Raw genomic sequence first — 21,469 nt, forward strand, 5'->3', positions numbered from 1 at the left:
CAGAGGCCATCCTGGAGGTTTAGCTACATTCTGTGCTAGTAGAAAGTCACATTAAGCTTTTACAATGTAGAGAAATTTCTAGAACAGCTAGCTTTTAATAGATGAGACAGAAACTGCTTGTCAAGATCATTTGCGATGTTAAGCTTATTCCATGATAATTGACCGTTTTTTCTCTTAATTTATCTTTTGAGGAAAAGGTATGCAAAGTGATCCTTTTTCTTGTTGATGCGAGGTGCCTCTCCATGGCTCTGTACCATTTCTTTCTTTTTTTTTTTTTTTTGAGATGGATTCTTGCTCTGTCACCCAGGCTGGAGTCCAGTGGCACGATCTCGGTTCACTGCAACCTCCGCCTCCCGGGTTCAAGCAGTTCTCTGCCTCAGCCTCCCGAGTAGCGGGGATTATGGGCGCCCGCCACCACACCTGGCTCATTTTTTGTATTTTTAATAGAGATGGGATTTCACCATCTTGGCCAGGCTGATCTTGAACTCCTGACCTCATGATTCACCTGCCTTGGCCTCCCAAAGTGCTGGGATTACAGGTGTGAGCCACTGCGCCTGGCCGGCTCTGTGCCATTTCTTTAGCAGTTCATTAAGGATTAGGAGGTCCCTTGTGAAATTCTTTGTAAACCAAACGAGCCTTTGACTCCCCGAGTCTAAAGCCATCAGCTGTGACTGTATTCATTTGATAGAAGGGAGATGTAGGGTCTGGCAACGCATGGCTGACTGGTACTACATAATGGTAATTACTTATAAATTATATTTTTATATTTTAATTTTTTGAAACAGAGTCTCACTCTGTCACCCATGCTGGAGTGCAGTGGTGCAATCACAACTCACTGCAACCTCAGACTCCTGGACTCAAGCCATCCTTCCGCCTCAGCCTCCTGAATAGCTGGGACTGTAGGCGTGGGCCACCACACCAGCTACTTTTTTTGTAGTGATGGGGTCTCACTCTGTTCCCCAGACTGGTCCCGAACTCCTGGTCTCAAGCAATCCTCCCGTCTTGGCCTCCCAAAGTGCCGGGATTATTAGCCGTGAGCCACTGTACCTAGGTGAGATTTTGGTGATTTTGAATAGAACTATAATAACATTCATCAACAGGTCTGTGGACATGTTTTCATTTCTTTTGGGTGAATAACCAGGTGTGAATTGGAGGGCTGCTTTTCAAAATGATTGTACCACTTTGCAATCGTGCCATCAATGTATGAGAATTCCAGTTCATTTGATATTATCAGTATGTTATCATTTTTGTTATCGGTTTTTTTTGTTGTTGTTGTTGTTGTGATGGAATTTCGCTCTTGTTGCCCTGGCTGGAGTGCAATGGAGCGACCTCGGCTCACTGCAACCTCTGCCTCTCTGCAACCTCTGCCTCCCGGGTTCAAGCGATTTTCCTACCTCAGCCTCCAAAGTAGTTGGGATTACAGGTGCCCATCATCACGCCCAGCTAATTTTTTGTATTTTAAGTAGAGACAGAGTTTCACCATGTTGGCCAAGCTTGTCTTGAACTCCTTGACCTCAGATGATCCAACCACCTCAGCATCCCAAAGTGCTGGGATTACAGGTGTGAGCCACTGTGCCCGGCCTATTTTATTATTTTTGGCTGGACTAATAGTTGGATAGTGGGCCGGGCGCCATGGCTCACGCCTGTAATCCCAGCACTTTGGGAGGCCGAGGCGGGTGGATCACAAGGTCAGGAGATCGAGACCATCCTGGCTAACACGGTGAAGCCCTGTCTCTACTAAAAATACAAAAAATTAGCCGGGCGTGGTGGCTGGCACCTGTAGTCCCAGCTACTCAGGAGCCTGAGGCTGGAGAATGGCATGAACCCAGGAGGTGGAGCTTGCAGTGAGTCGAGATCGCGCCACTGCACTCCAGCCTGGGAGACAGCAAGAATCCGTCTCAAAAAAAAAAAAAAAATTGTTGGATAGTGGTAGTTCATTGTGACTTTAATTTGTATTTCCCTAATGACTAGTGAGTTGAGCATCTTTTCATGTGTGCTTGTTTGCTATGTCTGGATCTTCTTTTTTTTTTTTTTTTTTTTTGAGATAGAGTGTCACCCTTGTCGCCCACACTGGAGTGCAATGGCGTGATCTTGGCTCACTGCAACCTCTGTCTCCTGGGTTCAAGTGATCCTCCTGGCTCAGCCTCCTGAGTAGTTGGGATTACAGGTACCTGCCACTACACCCAGCACATTTTTGTATTTTTAGTAGAGATAGGGTTTCACCATGTTGGCCAGGTTGGTCTTGAACTCCTGACCTCAGGTGATCCACTGGCCTCAGCCTCCCAAAGCACTGCGATTATAAGCATGAGCCACCATGCCTCGCCTGTATCTTCTTTAATAAGTGTCTGTCGAAATGTTTTACCCATGAAAAAAGTTTTTTTCCTTATTAAATTGTAGGATTTCTTAATATATTTTAGATACAAGTCCTTTGTCAGATGTGTGTTTTGCAAATGTTTTTTCCCAGACTGTGGCTTGTCTTTTTATTTTTTAATATTTATTTATTTTTGAGATGGAGTCTCACTCTGTCACCCAGGCTGGAGTGCAGTGGTGGGATCTCGCCTCACTGTAACCTCCACCTCCCACTTTCAATTGATTCTCCTGCCTCAGCCTCCCAAGTAGCTAAGACTACAGGTGCACACCACCACGCCCAGCTAATTTTTGTATTTTTAGTAGAGACAGAGTTTTGACATGTTGGCCAGGCTGGTCTTGAACTCCTGACCTCCATTGATCCACCCTTCTCGGCCTCCCAGAGTGCTGGGATTATAGGTGTGAGCAACAGTGCCTTGCCAGCTTGTCTTTTTAATTTCTTACCAGTGTCTTTTGAATGTTTTAATTTTTTTTTCTTCAAGATGGCATCTCGCTCTATCACCCGAGCTGAAGTGCAGTGGTGCGATCACGGCTCACTGCAGCCTCAACCTCCCAAGGCTCAGGTGATCCTCCTGCCTCAGCACCCCCAAGTAGCTGGGACTACAGTTGCGCACCACAACAGCTGGCTAATTTTTTTTTTTTTTTTTTTTTGAGATGGAATCTCGCTCTGTCGCCCAGGCTGGAGTGCAGTGGCACCATCTTGGCTCACTGCAACCTCTGCCTCCCAGGTTCACGCCATTCTCCTGCCTCAGCCTCCTGAGTAGCTGGGACTACAGGTGCCTGCCACCATGCCCGGCTAATTTTTTTGTATTTTTAGTAGAGACAGGGTTTCACCATGTTAGCCAGGATGGTCTCGATCTCCTGACCTTGTGATCCACCCGCCTCGGCCTCCCAAAGTGCTGGAATTACAGGCATGAGCCACCGCGCCCGGCAACACCTGGCTAATTTTTTTATTTTTATTTTTATTTTTATTTTTTTTGAGATGGAGTTTCGCTCTTGTTGCCCAGGCTGGAGTGCAGTGGCAAGATCTTGGCTCAATGCAACCTCCACCTCCTGGGTTCAAGCGATTCTTCTGTCTCAGCCTCCCGAGTATCTGGGATTATAGGCGCATGCCACCACGCCTGGCTAATTTTTGTATTTTTAGTAGAGACGGGGCTTCACCATCTTGGCCAGGCTGGTCTTGAACTCCTAACTTCAGGTGATCTACCCGCCTCGGCCTGCCAAAGTGCTGGGATTATAGGTGTGACCCACCGCACCTGGCCCCAATTTTTGTATTTTTAGTAGAGATGGGATTTCGCCATATTGCCCAGGCTGGTCTCGAACTCCTAGGCTCAAGTGATCCTCCCACCTCAGCCTCCCTGGGTGCTGGGATTACAAGTGTGAGCCACTGTGCCCACCTCTATTTTGAGATTTAACATTTAAATCTATAATGCATTTCATGTTAATTTTTGTATGTGGTACAAGTTATGGCTTGAGGTTTTTATTATTATTATTATTTGAGACGGAGTCTCGCTCTGTCACCCAGGCTGGAGTGCAGTGGTGTGATCTCAGCTCACTGCAACCTCTGCCTCCTGGGTTCAAGCTATTCTCCTGCCTCAGCCTCCTGAATAGCTGGGAGTACAGGCATGCACCACCAGACCTGGCTAATGTTTTTTGTATTTTTAGTAGGGATGGGATTTCACCATGTTGACCAGGCTGGTCTTGAACTCCTGACCTCAGTTGATCCACCTGCCCCGGCCCCCCAAAGTCCTGGGATTACAGGCATAAGCTACCACTCTTGGCCAGAGGTTGATTATTATTTTTTGCATATGGATGTCCAATTCTTCAGGAACTCCCTTGTTGAAAAGACTGTCCTTTCTCCATTGGATAACCCTGGCTTTTTGTCAAATAGCAATTGACCACATGTGTGTGTCTATTTCTAGACTGTTCTTTTTTCTTGATCGATACACCTATGCTTTCTCCAATACTACAGTGTTTTCATTACTGTAGCTGTATAGAAGTCAGATATTCTGAGTCCTTCAAGTTTGTTTCTTTTTATTTGGTTATTATTGGTCCTTTGCTTTTTCCATGTAAACTTTAGAATCAACTTGTCTATTTCTAAAAAAAATTCTGCTTAGGTTTTTATTAGGATTGTGTTAGTGCTTGTTTTGGCAGCACATATACTAAAATTCAAACGATATAGAGAAGATTAGCGTGGCCCCTGTGCAAGGGTGACATACAAATTAATGAAGGATTCCAATTAAAAAGAAAAGGATTATGTTAAATCTATAGATTAATTTCAGGAGAATTCACATCTTAACAATCAATATTGGGTCTCCTGAGCTATGGAGGCAGTATATCTCTCTAGTAAATCTTTGTTTCTAATTCTGTTACAAATGTACATTTTGACCTTGGAGTTCCTGAGTCTTTGAACACCTTCTGTGAAACAAAATGCCTTCCAGATACCAAGGAATAAGGAATTCAGGTGCTTGAAAAAGCCAGAAAATGGAAACCTCAGTAGACTCACTTAAATTCTCCAGAGGCACAGTGGCACTGAGGATCAAAAAGGAACAAATCCCTTGAGGAGAATTAGAACATCTGTATCAACTGAGGGGAAAAAATATTTTGAACAGCAACAAAAGATGACCCCAGTATGAGTTTAAAGAGCATCAGCAGACACATGTTATTATGGTGGCTTGGGTTGTGGGGGAGTTTGTTTTGCTGGGTCACGGGTGGATTTGGGGATTGGAAGGTAGAAGGTTTTGTTTTGTTTTGTTTTGTTTTGTTTTGTTTTGTTTTGTTTTTCTCGAGATCAGTGTGTTGCCCAGGCTGGAGTGCAATGGCACGCTCTCAGCTCGTTGCAACCTCCGCCTCCCAGGTTCAAGCGATTCTCCTACCTCAGGCTCTCAAGTAGCTGGGATCACAGGCGTGCACCACCACGCCCGGCAAATTTTTGTATTTTTAGTAGAGATGGGATTTCACTATGTTGGCTGGGCTCATCTCGAATTCCTGACCTCAAGTGATCCACCTGCCTCGGCTTGCCAAAGTGCTGGGATTACAGGCATGAGCCACTGCACCGCCGGAAGGTAGAAGTTTTTTTTTTTTTTTTTTTTTTTTGAGACGGAGTTTCGCTCTTGTTGCCCAGGCTGGAGTGCAATAGCATGATCTCGGCTACCGCAACCTCCACCTCCCGGGTTTAAGCAATTCTCCTGCCTCAGCCTCCCAAGTAGCTGGGATTACAGGCATGTGCCACCACGCCTGGCTAATTTTGTATTTTTAGTAGAGACGGGGTTTCTCCATGTTGGTCAGGCTGGTCTCAAACTCCCGACCTCAGGTGATCTGCCAGCCTCGGCCTCTCAGAGTCCTGGGATTACAGGCGTGAGCCACTGTGCCTGGCCGATAGAAGTATTTTTAAGTCTTCTCTTCTCCTGCCTCCATCTTGCCTGGAATAGATCAAGTCCTTTCCTTTAGTTGTCGATCAAGAACCATGCTGGGCCAGCCCCGACCTGGGTGCCAGGTGGGACATAGTGAGGGACACTAGGTCCTGTTGCCCTGAGGACATACCTGGAAAACACATCTGGCATTTTCCTTCCCATGTCTCCTTCAGGGCAGAGGCAAGGAGCCTGGCCCTTAGTCCCTGCTAATGGATCATAACTGGAAGATGCTAATTCCATCCAGACCTCAGCCAGGTCAGGCACAACCCAGCTGTACTACTGCCTGCCACCTAAGCCCAGTGGCCTGCAAGACCTTTCACCTTTCCACCCAGCTTTTGTGTGGGCATTCCATGCTACTGCTTGGAGCTGCAATGCCACTGGTCAGGTTAGATATTTAAGAAGGGGGAGGAGGGCCTTCAGATATGAGATGACGGGCAGTTTGCTTAACCTTTCATGCCTCTGCTTCCCCATCTGTGAAACAGATGATAATACTACCAATTTCATAGTGTGGTTGCAAGGATTAAATGAAACAATACACATAAAGCACTTAGGAGAGGGCCCAGCACACAGTGAGCTATCAGTGAATGTGAGCAGTTTGTTTGTTTTGTTTTGTTTTGTTTTTTGAGACAGTCTCACTCTGTCTCCCAGGCTGGAGTATAGTGGCATGATCATAGCTCACTGTAACCTCAAGTTCCTAGGCGCGTGTGATTCTCCTGCCTCAGCCATTCAAGTAGCTAGGACTACACACTCGTGCTACCATGCCTGGCTAATTTTTTAAAAATTTTCCTGTAGAGTTGAGTTCTTGCTGTGTTTCTCAGGCTGGTCTCAAACTCCTGGGCTCAAGCAATCCTGTTGCCTTGGGCTCCCAAAGTGCTGGAATTACAGGCATGAGCCACCGTGCCTGACAACGTTAGCAGTTAATTATTATTGTGGAACTCACAGGGTGCCAAGCCAGGCATGGGACCCACGTCTGGCATCTCAGGCTGTCCTGGAGGCCTCATTCTGTCACTCTGGAGCATATCCTTCGGCCATCTTGATTTCATGTGCTGAAAAATCACCATGGTGTTAAGACACAGGAACAACTTTCTTCTGAATTAGGACTACATTCTTGTAGCCCAGGCTTTGCTTTTTCAGGTTCAACCAGGCATTATTTGCCCTGTGTGTCCATGAGACCTGGATTCCAGTCCTAACTTCTCCCCTAACTGGCCAGCTCCTTCCAGTCTCTGAACTTCAGCTACAGTCTGTGGCGTAGATGTGTTCCATGCTGTGATGTACTGTTCTCAACCCATTGAATCACTGAGTGATTCTCTTAGGCCAGTAATTCCCGAACTCTTCCTATTATTTAATTTATAAATTACCATTTATTAATAGTATGGAATGGCCCATATTATTTTTAATTTATACAGGATGAAAATTATGCTTTGAAAAATGGACAGTTGTGATTTCTGCCCATCTGAGAGAGGGAGTTTCAGTCTCAGGGAGCTGTGGAAGGAGCCCTCAACCAGGGGAGGTTCATCTGTGGATCATGCTGGGGAGGACCCAGGGAGCTCAGGGCACCTCCTGCCCGGCCTTGTGCACAAGGCCTCTCCCATCTGATTGGGCCAAGCGCTTGTACACAGAAAGCTAGTAAGGGCGGAAGCTTACAGGGTGAGATATGTTACTCAAATTCCTCTCATGATTGTTCTTTCATCCTTGTTCTAGATTTTGATTTCTGTTGCAATACAGGTTGAAAAATTACCTGCAAGGAGGAGTTTTTGTGTTTATTGATTTTTTATCACAGCATTTTTCTGAATCCTCTTCTCCTAAACTTACCATTCATCTGACTCTTCACAACCCTAAGAAAGATATGGCTTGCCCTTTAAATGGTAATTGTGGGTCATGTAAAATGGCCAGTACCTGGAAAGCAATAGCATTTGGGGATGGGGCTTTTCAGAAAGCCCAGAGCTGTGTTTTTTGTTTTTGTTTTTGTTTTGAGATGGAGTCTTGCTGTCGCCCAGGCTGGAGTCCAGTGGTGTGAGCTCGGCTCACTACAACCTCCACCTCCCGGGCTCAAGCGATTCTCTTGCCTCTGCCTCCTGAGTAGCTGGGACTACAGGCTACCACGCCTGGCTAATTTTTTGTATTTTTGGTAGAGATAGGGTTTCACCATGTTAGCCAGGATGGTCTGGATCTCCTGACCTCATGATCTGCCTGCCTCGGCCTCCCAAAGTGCTGGGATTACAGGCGTGAGCCACTGCACCCGGAATGTTTTTTGTTTTTAAACCGAAGCTTATTTCTCTAGCACTGCAGTTGGCCATAGTTATATTTGCTGGTTGAAAGCCTTGGTAATAAGAAGAGCTCCCCTCCCTCCCACCTTAAGCACTTTCCAACTTAAAGTGCTGTAGAGCTCAGTGGTTACTTGATGGGCCTTCAGCACAAAGTGCATAAAATAGTTGAAGACATCCTTTTCAGAAGGAAGCCTGGTTATCAAACCAGGGCACTTTGCAAAGACAGTGCCTTCTATTTCCATTCACACACTTTCATCCCACACAATGGATTAGGGCAATATTTCCCAAAGTGTGGCATGTATATTATTGTGGTGGTCATTGTGGTGGTGCACAAGTTGATTTAGATATACTTTTAAACATTTGGCTGGGCACAGTGGCTCACGCCTGTAATCCCAGCACTGGGAGGCCAAGGCAGGTGGATTGCATGAGCTCAGGAGTTCAAGACTAGCCTGGGCAACGTGGTGAAATCCTGTCTCTACAAAAAATACAAAAATTAGCTGGGCATGGTGGCGTTCAGCTGTAGTCCCAGCTACTTGGGAGGCTGAGGTGGGAGGATTGCTTGAGCCCGTGAGATCAAGGCTGCAGTGAGCCGAGATCGAGCCACTGCACCCCAGCCTGGGTGACAGAGCGAGACCCTGTCTCAAGAAAAAAATAAAAAACAAAACCAACAAAAAGCAAACAAACACAAAAAAAGCAAGAGAGGCCAGGTGCGGTGGCTCACATCTGTAATTCCAACACTTTGGGAAGCTGAGGGGAGGATCACTTGAGCCCAGGAGTTGGAGACCAGCCTGGGCAACATAGGGAGAGCCTATCTCCACAAACAATAAATTAGCAAGGTGTGTTGTGTACACCTTTGGTCCCAGCTACTCAGGAGGCTGAGGTGGGAGGGTTGCTTGAGCCTGGGAGGTCAAGGTTGCAGTGAGCTGTGATTGTATCACTGCACTCGAGCCTGGGCTACAGAGTGAGACTATCTAAAAAAAAAAAAAAAGAAAAAAGAGTGGAGAAAGGGAGATTCTAGGAAGTTGAGTGTTCTAAGAGTAAGCTTAATTGTGTTTTAATTCACTTTCTAATATAATTATTATCCAATTGTGGTAGTAAAAAAAATCATTAAACTTATAAATATTTAAGGTGATGGATATCCTAATTACCCTGATATGGTCTTTATGCACTATATGAATGTATGAATGTACCAGATTACCACATGTACCCCCCAAAATATGTACATCTATTTGCTGGGCACAGTGGCTCACACCTGTAATCCCAGCACTTTGGGAGGCTGAGGCAGGTGGATCATTTGAGGTCAGGAGTTCAAGACCAGCCTAGCCAACATGGTGAAACCCTGTCTCTATTAAAAATGCAAAAGTTAGCTGGGCATGGTGGTGTGCACCTGTAATCCCAGTTACTTGGGAGGCTCAGGCAGAAGAATTGCTTGAACCCAGGAGGTGGAGGTTGTAGTGAACTGAGATTGCACCACTGTACTCCAGCCTAGGCAACAGAGTGAGACTCTTGTCTTAAAAACAAACAGCCGGGCGTGTTGGCTCACGCCTGTAATCCCAGCATTTTGGAAGGCCGAGGCGGGCAGATCACCTGAGTTCAGGAGTTGGAGACCAGCCTGGCCAACATGGTGAAACCCCATTTCTACTAAAAATACAAAAATTAGCCAGGCGTGGTGGTGAGTGCCTGTAATGCCAGCTACTTGGGAGGCTGAGGTAGCAGAAACACTTGAACCTGGGATGTGGAGGTTGCAGGGAGCCGAGATTGTGCCACCGCACTCCAGCCTGGGCGACAGAGTGAGACTCCCTCTCAAAAATAAATAAGCATGTTATCTCACTGTCTTCTGACCTCTGTTGTTTCTGTTGAGAAGTCAGCTGTTAATCTTATTGTGATTTGCCTGTATGAGTTTAAGTTTTTCTCTTACTGCTTTTAAGATTTTTTTGTCTTTTTTTTTTTTCTCCAAGACAGGGTCTCAATCTATTGCCCAGGCTGTAGCGCCGTCTCACGATCATAGCTCACTGCAGCCTCAGCTCCTGGGCTCAAGAGATATTCCTGCCTCAGCCTCCTGAGTAACTGGGACTACAGGCACATGCCACCATGCCTGGCTAATTTTTTTTTTGAGATGGAGTCTCGCTCTGTCACTCAGAATCAGAATTCATATGTGAGATGGTGGTGTTAGGTTCATTTTGCATTGAAAGTGAAGTCAGACTTACTTGTCATAGGGAAGCCTTACTTGGCAGTTGTCTGAGTATATTTCTTACTACCTGTGTGACTGGGAAACACTTCTTTTTTTTTTTTTTTTTTTTTTTTTTGGAGACAGAGTTCTGCTCTTGTCACCCAGGCTGGAGTTCAATGGTGCAATCTTGGCTCACTGCAACCTTCACCTCCTGGGTTCAAGCGATTCTCCTGCCTCAGCCTCCCGAGTAGCTGGGATTACAGGCATGCGCCACCATGCCCAGCTAATTTTTTGTTATTTTTAGTAGAAACGGGGTTTCACCATGTTAGCCAGGCTGGTCTCAAACTCCTGACCTCAGGTGATCCACCCGCCTCGGCCTCCCAAAGCTCTGGGATTACAGGCGTGAGCCACTGTGCCCGGCCGGTCATTTTGTTTTAATGTGATCAGCAGGTGCTAGGACCCAATCCGTTGGGTTCGCCTTAAGCAGCACTTATTCAGCTATTGCCTGCAGAACTCGCGAGGGCAGGATGAGATCAACCCCACTCTGTGGTCTTAGCTCACCCTCCAAGGCTTCTGGTTTTAGTCAGTTGAACAAATCTCATTTACCATAAAGGTTTACTTTAGAAAGGCTGGTGACTCTCAAGTTTCTGAATTAACCTGGCTCAAGACATTTAGCTGGGTGTATTATTAATTTGGTAAGACTTTGTCATGGCCTGCAAGGAAGAAATCTGTAGCAAATTCTGTCTTCTGTATAATTGGCCAGTGATTTGAAGCTGACCTGAATGGCAGGGCTTTTCAGGCTGAGTCAGGGTCATAAGTCACTTCAATTAAAGTATGGAACAAATTTCATACCACCTTTCTTACCTTTCTTTTTTTTTTGTTTTTTGTTTTTTGTTTTTTGAGACGGAGTTTCACTCTTGCTGCCAGGCTGGAGTGCAATGGCATGATCTCGGCTCACTGCAACCTCCGCCTCCCGGGTTCAAGCGATTCTCCTGCCTCAGCCTCCCAAGTATCTGGGATTACAGGCATCAGCCACCATGCCTGGCTAATTTTGTATTTTTAGTAGAGCCAGGGTTTTTCCATGTTGGTTAGCATGGTCTCAAACTCCCGACCTCAGGTGATATGCCTGTCTTGGCCTCCCAAAGTGCTGGGATCACAAGTGTGAGCCACCGCGCCCAGCCTTTTTCTTTTTTTTTTTCTTTTTCTTTTTAGACAGAGTTTCACTCTTGTTGCCCAGGCTGGAGTGCTGTGGCACAATATTAGCTCACTGCAACCTGCGCCTCCGAGGTTCAAGTGATTCCCCTGTCTCATCCTCCCAAGTAGCTGGGATTACAGGCATGCGCCACCACGCTGGGCTAATTTCATATTTTTAGTAGAGAAGGAGTTTCACCATGTTGGTCAGGCTGATCTCGAACTCCTGACTTCAGGTGATCCACCCGCCTTAGCCTCCTAAAGTGCTGGGATTACAGGTGTGAGCCACTGCACCCGGCCAAGTTCTGCTTTTTGAGCTGAAGTATAGGCCGTCCGAAAAACTTTACCTTTTGATCCAGAATAAGAGGCTTTACCATTACTAGACCTATCTGTGAAGACATTCTCAGCACCTTTAATTGAATTTAGTTATTTTAAGGAGAATCCAATTAGTTAATTTCAAAAATTGAAACAGTTTTTTGTTAGGAAAATGGTTATCTAGAATACCCACAAAGTCAGATAAATGGGTTTGCCAAGTAAGACTATTTATAAAAGCTTGCTGTATTTCTGCCTTCGTGAGAGGGACAATAATTTTTCCAGGATCATATCCATGTAAGTTAACAATCTGAGTTCTCCCATTTCCTATCATAGTAGCGATTTGATCCAAATAAGGAGTCAAAGTCAGTGAATTAGTATGTGGAAGGAAAAGCCACTTCATAAGATCTTGCTCTTGAACAGTAACACCAGTAGGTGAATGATAAGTTGGAAAAATTAGCAAATCTAGAGTCTTCTCTGGATCTGTTTATTTGGGCCTTATGGACTTGCTTTTCGATCAGCTGCAGCTCTGCCTCAGCTTCTTTTGCTAATTGCCGAGGGCTTGTGAGACTAGGATCTCCTCTAAGGATAGAAAACAGATTACTCATGGCATAAGTAGGAATGCCTAGAGCAGGCCGTATGCAATTAATGTCCCCCAGTAATTTTTGAAAGTCATTCAATGTTTTTAGTTGATCCTTATGCATGGTTACTTTTGTGGCACTATTGTAGTGTCATTTACTAAGGTCCTCAAGTAGGAGTAAGGAGGAGTAGTCTGAATTTTGCCAGGAGCTATAATTAAACCGGCACAAGAAACCAAATTGTGCAAGTGATCATAATATTGGAGTAATATTTCCCGAGTGGGGGCAGCACAAAGAATATCATCCATATAATGAATAATGTAACACTGTGAAAATCTTTTACGAGTATGTTCAATTGCTTGCCCTACATACGTCTGGCAAATTGTTGGACTGTTTAACATGCCTTGTGGCAACACTTTCCAATGAAAATGCTTAGCAGGCTGCAGGTTGTTTACCACAGGAATCGTAAATGCAAACTGTTCACAGTCCTGCTCAGCTAAGGAGATAGTAAAGAAACAGTCTTTTAAATCTATGACTATTAAAGGCCAGTTTTTGGCCGGGCGCGGTGGCTCACGTCTGTAATCCCAGCACTTTGGGAGGCCGAGGCGTGTGCATCACGAGGTCAGGAGATTGAGACCATCCTGGCTAACATGGTGAAACCCCGTCTCTACTAAAAATACAAAAAATTAGCCAGGCGTGGCAGTGGGCACCTGTAGTCCCAGCTACTTGGGAGGTTGAGGCAGGAGAATGGCATGAACCTGGGAGGTGGAGCTTGCAGTGAGCCGAGATCCTGCCACTGCACTCCAGCCTGGGCGACAGAGTGAGACTCCGTCTCGAAACAAAAAAACAAACAAACAAAAGGCCAATTTTTTGGAATCATAGCAGGAGAAGGCAGTCCTGGCTGTAATGCCCCCTAGGTTGTATAACTGAATTAATGGCCCTTAAGTCAGTTAACATTCTCCATTTACCTGATTTTTTCTTAATTACGAAAACTGGGGAATTCCAAGGGGATTCCCTTTTGAAGCTGTTCTTTGAGTAATTCATTTAAAGCCTCCAGTTTCTCTTTACTCAGCAGCCACTGTTCTATCCATATTGGCTTGTCTGTCAGCCATTTTAACGGGATAGGATCTGGAGGCTTAACAATGGCCACCATCAAAAATGGTATCCTAAACCTTGGTAAGAACTTTGTCTTTCTGCTTGAAGTGGTTCCTTCAAACCTTGCAAATTTTTTCCTAGTCCCATACCAGGGACATACCCCATTTCATGCATCATAGATTGACTTTGAGGGCTGTATAATTGCTCAGGAATTAAAACTTGTGCTCCCTATTGTTGTAATAAATCTCTCCCCCATAAATTTATAGGTTCAGAAGTTATAGTTGGTTGAATAGTCCCAGGTTGTCCATTGGGCCCTTCACAATGCAAAATATAACTACTTTGATATACTTCAGGGGCTTTACCAACTCCAACTATGTTAAATTGAGTGGGTTGAACTGGCCATGCGGATGGCCAGTGCTGTAGAGAAATGATCGAAATGTCTGCTCCTGTATCTACCAAACCTTTAAATTTCTTTCCCTGAATAGTTTTTTCACAGGTAGGATGTTTATCCGTAATTTGATTTACCCAGTAGGCGGCTTTCCCTTGTTTATTTGTACTGCAAAATCCCCCTGTTCTTTTAGTTTCACTTTTTCCTAGTCCCACATACAGTAAAATCAGAAGCTGCGCTATACACTCTCCCAGTTCTGCCTTCCAAGGAACAGAGGTAGATAAAATGATTTGAATTTCCCCATTACAATCCCAGTCAATCACTCCTGTATGAACCTGCACTCCTTTTAAATTTAAACTAGATCTTCCCAGAAGTAGTCCTACCGTTCCTTCTGGCAGGGGTCCGCAGGCTCCTGTTTCTACTTTCTGTGGCGGCTCTCCAGGCACACTCACAGCCCTGGTGCAACACAGTCTACTGCAGCACTACCGGCTGTGGCGGGGGACAAGCATTGTGTAGGGGTGAGGGAGTGGCCTGAACTGGGAATGCCCCGGTTTGGAACGGGGCCCAGGACGGGCCTCTCATGGCATTTCCCGAAATCGGGTTTCCGTCTTTATCAAATTTAGAATGACACTGATTGGACCAATGCTTTCCTTGTTTTTGTTTTTTTTTTTTTTCGAGGCAGCCTCTTGCTCTGTCACCCAGGCTGGAGTGCAGTGGCACGATCTCAGTCACTGCAAGCTCCGCCTCCCGGGTTCACGCCATTTTCCAGCCTCAGCCTCCCGAGTAGCTGGGACTACAGGCGCCTGCCACCATGCCCAGCTATTTTTTTTTTGTATTTTTAGTAGAGACAGGGTTTCACTGTGTTAGCCAGGATGGTCTCAATCTCCTGACCTCGTGATCCGCCCGCCTCGGCCTCCTAAAGTGCTGGGATTACAGGTGTGAGCCACCGCACCTGGCCCAATGCTTTCCTTTTTTACACTTCAGGCATAGACCTGGTTCATACTGATTGACAGCCTGTTTAAACTCTTCGAGTAATTTAGAGGGAAAAGGCTCAAATGTAGCCATAACATTCCCCTGTTGATCTGGGGGGTATATCCTAACAGGGAACTGCCAAGCCTCTAAATCACCCTCTCTTCTAGCTTTCTGAATTCCTGCCTGAATAGAACTGAGGGTGGTTGCTCAGGGCGCTGTTCTAATAGCCACTGGGGTGACTACTTTTTGCCCAGTGTCTTCCGGAAAAGAAAGATCCAGAGGGTCAGGCCATTATCTTCAAGGCATTGAGGGGGTGCCAAGGGGCAGGGACAAGCTTCCCCTTCTTGGGTCTCTTTAAGTGGTTGACAGATCTGTTCTTTTATCTCTTCCGCAACATTATCACACTCCTCCTCTCCTTCATCTCCTTCCTCCTCATTGTCAGCGTGAAAAGGTTCCAAGGTGGAACGAATCAGAGCCCACACTGACCAGACAGTTACAGGAATATCCTCAGCACTATCCTTATATGCCTTTTTGAGTGCACTGCCTACCTTCTTCCAGACCTCTACATCCATAGTTCCTCAGTTCGGAAACCAGGGACAATATTTCTCTACCGCACTAAAAAGCCGCATAAGGCAGCTAGTGCTAACCTTCACTCCTTTTCTGAGGAGCTGCTGAAGCAGACTCAAATAAGCCTCATGCCTGTTCGACCCTTGTCTTATTTTTACCCTGATGCTTCTAAGCTCCCCTTTTTATTCACCACGGGGATTGCTTAAGAGTACTCGGGTGTCCTCCAGTGTAGTTCCACGTTCTCCAACCGTCGCTCTGGCGACCCTTCGATCCGGGTTTGAGCCCCAAGTTTGGGTGCTGCTTGCTGAGACCAGCTCGGTCGTGGAGACCCCAATCCAGCGGTGCTAGAGGAATAAAGACACAGACAGAGAAATAGAGTGCAAAGTGGGATCGGGGGGCTAACAGCCTTCAGAGCTGAGAGCCTCGAACAGAGTTTGACCCACCTATTTAATGACAGTAAGCCCGAGATAAACATCGTTTCTGCAGTTTATAGATTAACTAAAACTATTCTTCACAAGAACAAAGGGACAGGCTCTGATTAGTTATCTGCAGCAGGAACATGTCCTTAAGGCACAGATTGCTCATGCCATTGTTTGTGATTTAGGAACACCTTGAGCGGTTTTCCACCCTGGGTGGGCCAGGTGTTCCTTGCCCTTATTCTGGTAAACCAGCAACCTCCAGCGTGAGCATCATAGCCATCACGAGCATGTCACAGTGCTGCAGAGATCTTGTTTATGGCCAGTCTTGGGGCCTGTTCCTAGCATAATCCCAGCTACTCAGGAGGCTGAGGCAGGAGAATCTCCTGGACCGAGGAGGCAGTTTGCATTCCAGCCTGGGCAACAAGAATGAAACTCCATCTCAAAAAAAGAAAAGTCAGAATTGGCCAAGAAATCCATCCATGTGCCTAACTGGTGCCCTACAGGAGAAACTTGAAGTACTAGTAATGACATGGAACAGGGTCTGATCAAGTTAATATCTTAATTTGGGAAGAAAAGTTAAAAAGTGCTGATATCAGTAGAAGAACTGACACGTGTCAAATCTATTCCAGGTATTTTCAGATTGTTTTCCCACAGTAACCTTTTAGCCAGATACTATTATTCATCTTGAAGAGCTGAGGTCACTAATTAATACTCAAAGAGGGTACACTGACAGTAAGTGGAAGTAGAGAATGTGAGCCCAGGTCTACCTGACCAACTCCACTGTTCCTTTATTTATCCCATGCTGCTTTAGTGGCCCAAGGCCCTATGAGGAACAGTCTGGCTCTTCTTCCTCGTGATGGTCCTGGCCCAGGCAGCCACAGACTTCCGGGAATAGCATTCAGGCTTGGGACCCAGGAATACTGAGTCCTAGTCCTACCAATTACGGCCTCATGATAGGTTAAGATTGTCTTAACCAACTGCTGCTCTCCATGACAGTCAAAGCCCATTGAGTGTGAGGACTGTATCCTGTTTGCTCTTGTAACCTTTGTAACTGGTATATAGTAGATAGTAAATATATGCTGGATAAGGAATGATTGAGGGACTGTGCTGTTATAATATCAATTTACTCTGAGTGTCTGATGCTAAACAATGGTAGCCATTCGTTAAATGTTTATTAAATAGTACATATGAAGAAGGAGAATATATTTCCAGCTGATGGGATCAGAAAACTATCCATGATAGAGTCACTGAGCATTTTAGTTAGTCTTAAATGACAGGATTTTGAAACACTGAGGTATGGGGAAGAGTGCTGTAGGTGGGGGACACAGGGACAAAGGGACAGGAATATGGAGAGGTACTGACTATTCAGGGAGAGGCCAATCTGAATGGAGGGAAGTCACAGCGAAGGTACAGTACTTAGCTGAAGGGTAGTACAGTACTTAGGAAAAAGGAGTTTGTTGTGAAATATGATCAGGGAACATTGGGTTAAATAAACTAGGTAGTTGTTTGTTATAGAAGTTTTCAGAGCCTTTCACAATACCACTGTGGCTCCAAGCAGCATTTCTCAAACATTTGGCATGGGGACCCTTTTTCTTGTAGAGAGCATTTCATGGAATGAATGTTCCACAGAACTCTTTTTGCGAAATGCTGATCTAGTTCAGTCCCCTGTGTATGGGCAAGGGAACTGAGACCCAAAGAAGAGAGGCGACTTACTCAGGGTCACAGAGCAGAATCCGGATTAGAACCCCAATACCCTGATCAGATTGCTTGGCCCCCAGTATAGGACTTGTTTGTAATGTGAGGATCATGAAAATAGAAAGGACAGCTTTAAAAAAAAATCTAGGGAAACTTTAATTTTTTATTCAAACAACCACCTTTGTGCTGGACTTTTAAATTTTTATTTATTTTATTTTTTTTCTTTCTCTCCTAACTTCCTAAACTTGTTAAGTGCTGGACTTTTTACCCCCATTTTGTACAGTGGTATTTTCTGTTAATCACCATGACTAGACCTGTTAGTCACTGTCATTGCCTTTGTGGCCTCCAGAATCTTGGGAAGAAGAGGCACCGTAATCTGTTCCAGGTTTCCTGGAGGTCAAAAAAAGGATGTTCTCCTGCATGACTATTTTTAGGGACATATAGGTACTACAGCAGTTTACAGCCTGTGCCTCTCTTGCTATTTATATAGCTATTCCTTGCCCCCAACCCTTGTAACTGGTGTGGTAGGTAGAATGGTTCACCAAAGATGCCCATGTCTTAATACCTGGAACCTGTGAATATGTTACCTTACATGGCTAAAGAGACTTTTCAGGTGTAATTAGGTTATGGACATTAAATTAGGGAGATTATTCTAGATTATCTGGGTGGATCCTGTCTAATCACAGGTACTCTTAAAAGCAGATAAATTTTCTCTGGCAAGAAGCAGAAGCAATGCAATGGAAGTGCACGTCAGAGAGTGTGGGCAGATTTAATTCTGTGTTTGAAGATGAAGGGGACAACATGACAGGAAATAGAGGTGACTGAGAGAGGCTCCCATCTGACAGTCATCGAGGAAATAGTGACTGCCGTCCTCAGTCCTACAACCATAAGGAACTGATATCTGCCAAAAACCTAAATGAGAGTGAAAACATTCTACCCCGAGTCTCCTGATAAAGCCTAGGCTGGCCAGCACTTTGGTTTTGGCTCTGACACCCAGAACTTCTGACCTATAGACTGTGAGATAATAAATTTGTGTTGTTTTAAGCCACTAAGTTTGCTGTAATTGATTTTGACAGCCATTGAAAACTAACACGACTGAATAAAGTCATGAACATATCCAGGGTGGAAGCCTTGAAGGGAAAGAGGGTAGGAAAGGGCACTTCAGAGCCTAAGGGTTTTGGGCCAAATGTGGATTCGTTTTAGTATTATTCAAAAGCCAGCTGGTTTGAGTCATTCAGCTGGTTTGAGTCGGTCATTCCTGACTGAGGCTCCTTGTATCTCTATCCGCAGTGAGGGTGGTGGCCATGGGGGAAGGGAGCTAGAGGCTCAAAGGGCACCCCCAGGTGGGGCCACCTGTCTTCTTGGTGTATCAGTGTGCTGACAACCAAATTGTGGGGTCTGTTCCAGGCCCTCTGAGACCCAACTGATAGTCAATATTAGTGAATATATCACCCGAAAAGGAGGCCACTAACTAAATTCTGACAGGTTGAAGTGTGATAAGTAAAGAAGACATTACTAAGAACTCCTGCTGTTGAACAGCTCATCTTCCCAAGGGAAGCCTTTAGCTTTCCAGCAGAGGGTATTTCCCAGAAGGGAGCCATTTGTCTAGGAGTTAAAAATAAGCATCACCATGCTTGAGAAAGAATTCCAGCTTCCATGGCAGATAACCCGATTACCCTTAGATCTGCAGCCAGCTTCTGTCTTGGTACTCTTTTGTTTCTGAATGTGGAGGAAAGTTTTTGCATTCTTTTACTTTACTAAAATAAAAGGGAGACGTGGAGAGGGGCTTGGTTTACTGGCCTGGAACCTTTCTTCTTATTGTTTCCATTTCATTTGATTTTCTGAACCTATTTGAAGTTGTAACACAATAGATCTAATTGTTTAAAGCCATCAAAGATTTGCACAGCATCTTATCTTTAATGAGGGGCATGTTGTTACAAATGCTTCAATTTTTCAAAGTTCAGGATTAATTTTAATGTTAAAAACATTTGGTGGAAATTCTGTACTGGATAAAAGAGCAGTTTAAAATCACGGAAGCTTCTTGGATTACTTTGAACAAAACATCCTTTTTTTTTTAAATTAAACTTGAGTGTACCTGCGGGCTGTTTTATTTGCACTCTGTTGTCATCCCTAATGTGCATAGAAGATACCTTTCCCACAGTGTGATTCAATACAGGCGCCCAGAAAGATGGTCTCAGATTTCATGTGTCTGGGTAATTAGTTGAGTTAGAGCAGCTCTGTTAAACCACTTGAAGGTCAATAATGCATGAATTTCTGGCAGACTTCCTAGCTCTGAGTCCATAAACACACTTGCATAGGGACTAAATGTTCTTATAGTAGAGAAAAACTCGTGTTCTAAATATAAAATAAGTAATACTAGGGCTTAGTTTTTTCTTTTTCTTTTTCTTTTTTTTTTTTTTTTTTGAGACGGAGTTTTGCTTTTGTCATCCAGGCTGGAGTGCAATGGCACAGTCTCGGCTCACCGCAACCTCCACCTCCTGGGTTCAAGTGATTCTCCTGCCTCAGCCTCCAGTGTAGCTGGGATCACAGGCACCCACCACCACGCCCAGCTAATTTTTGTAATTTTTAGTAGAGACGAGGTTTCACCATGTTGGCCAGGCTGGTCTCGAACCCCTGACCTCAGGTGATTGGCCCACCTTGGCCTCCCAAAGTGTTGGGATTACAGGCGTGAGCCACTGCACCAGGTCTAGGATTCATTTTTTTCTAGAATTTAATTCTATGACAAATTCATGTTTTATTATGACACAAAAATGTTAGGATGTGGGTGCTTTTTGAATTCTGAAAGAAAATCTTTCCTCTGTCTTGCAGATTAGTAGCACAGTCTTTCATGGGCCTTAAAATCAGATTCAAGCATCCTGATTTAAAATGTTAGAATTTAAATTCCAAGAGCAGACCCTCTTGGAATTGGTTTTGGTCTTTTAAAAGCATAAGATTAATGTAAAATAAGCGTAATTGTTCTTTTTTTTTCCCCTTAACGGTACAGTTTTTATTAAAACTTTAATTCTGTCCCTGAGGTTTTACTGAAGTGCTCAGATACCAAAATAAACACTTTTTTTTTCTTTTTTAGAGACAAGGTCTTGCTCTGTCACCCAGGCTTCAGTGCAGTGCCATCATCATAGATCACTGCAGCCTTGAACTCCTAGGCTCAAGCAATCCTCCAGCCTTGCCTGCCAAAATGTTGGGGTTGCAGGCATCAGCCACTGTGCCCAGCCACATTCAGATTTGATAAGGATTCTTTTACTTCTGAGACGGAGCAGGGACCCTCTTTTTAGGGGCCTGTGCCCAAACAAGAGCATTTTTTTTTTGAGACGGAGTCTCGCTCTGTCGCCCAGGCTGGAATGCAGTGGTGCCATCTTGGCTCACTGCAAGCTCCGCCTCCCGGGTTCACGCCATTCTCCTGCCTCAGCCTCCTGAGTAGCTGGGACTCCAGGCGGCCGCCACCACGCCCAGCTAATTTTTTTGTATTTTTAGTAGAGATGGGGTTTCACCGTGTTAGCCAGGATGATCTCGATCTCCTGACCTCGTGATCCACCCGCCTCAGCCTCCCAAAGTGTTGGGATTACAAGCGTAAGCCACTGCGCCTGGCCTTTTTTTTTTTTTTTTTTTTTAATCCTGAGTTTTAGAAAAATTTCAGATAGCTAGCTAGTCCTTTTTTTTTCTTCTTCTTCTTTTTTTTTCTTTTTTTTTTTTTTTTCTTTTTTTTGAGACGGAGTCTCGCTTTGTCGCCCAGGCTGGAGTGCAGTGGTGCGATCTCGGCTCACTGCAAACTCCACCTCCCGGGTTCAAGCAATTCTCCTGCCTCAGCCTCTTTAGTAGCTGGGATTACAGGCGCCCGCCACCATGCCCAGCTAATTTTTGTATTTTTAGTAGAGACTGGGTTTCACCATGTTGGTCAGGCTGGTCTCGAACCCCTGACCTCGTGATCCACCCGCCTCGGCCTCTCAAAGTGCTGGGATTACAGGCGTGAGCCACTGCATCCAGCGTTTTTGTTTGTTTTTTGTTTTTTTTAATCCT

The 21,469-nt window shown here is 45.0% G+C and overlaps 1 protein-coding gene and 1 non-coding gene across 4 annotated transcripts in view; both read left to right on the plus strand.

Annotated features, from left to right (window-relative positions):
* The window catches only part of STOX1 (storkhead box 1), a 54,853-nt gene that overhangs the window by 14,458 nt on the left and 18,926 nt on the right, over window positions 1–21,469 (plus strand). The window lies entirely within an intron of this gene.
* On the plus strand, window positions 4,506–4,612 carry LOC112441029 (U6 spliceosomal RNA). Its single transcript, XR_003029012.1, has one exon. It is a non-coding gene; the product is annotated as a U6 spliceosomal RNA (small nuclear RNA).

Source organism: Pan paniscus, chromosome 8, assembly GCF_029289425.2.
Source record: "Pan paniscus chromosome 8, NHGRI_mPanPan1-v2.0_pri, whole genome shotgun sequence".
Taxonomy (NCBI): Eukaryota; Metazoa; Chordata; class Mammalia; order Primates; family Hominidae; genus Pan; species Pan paniscus.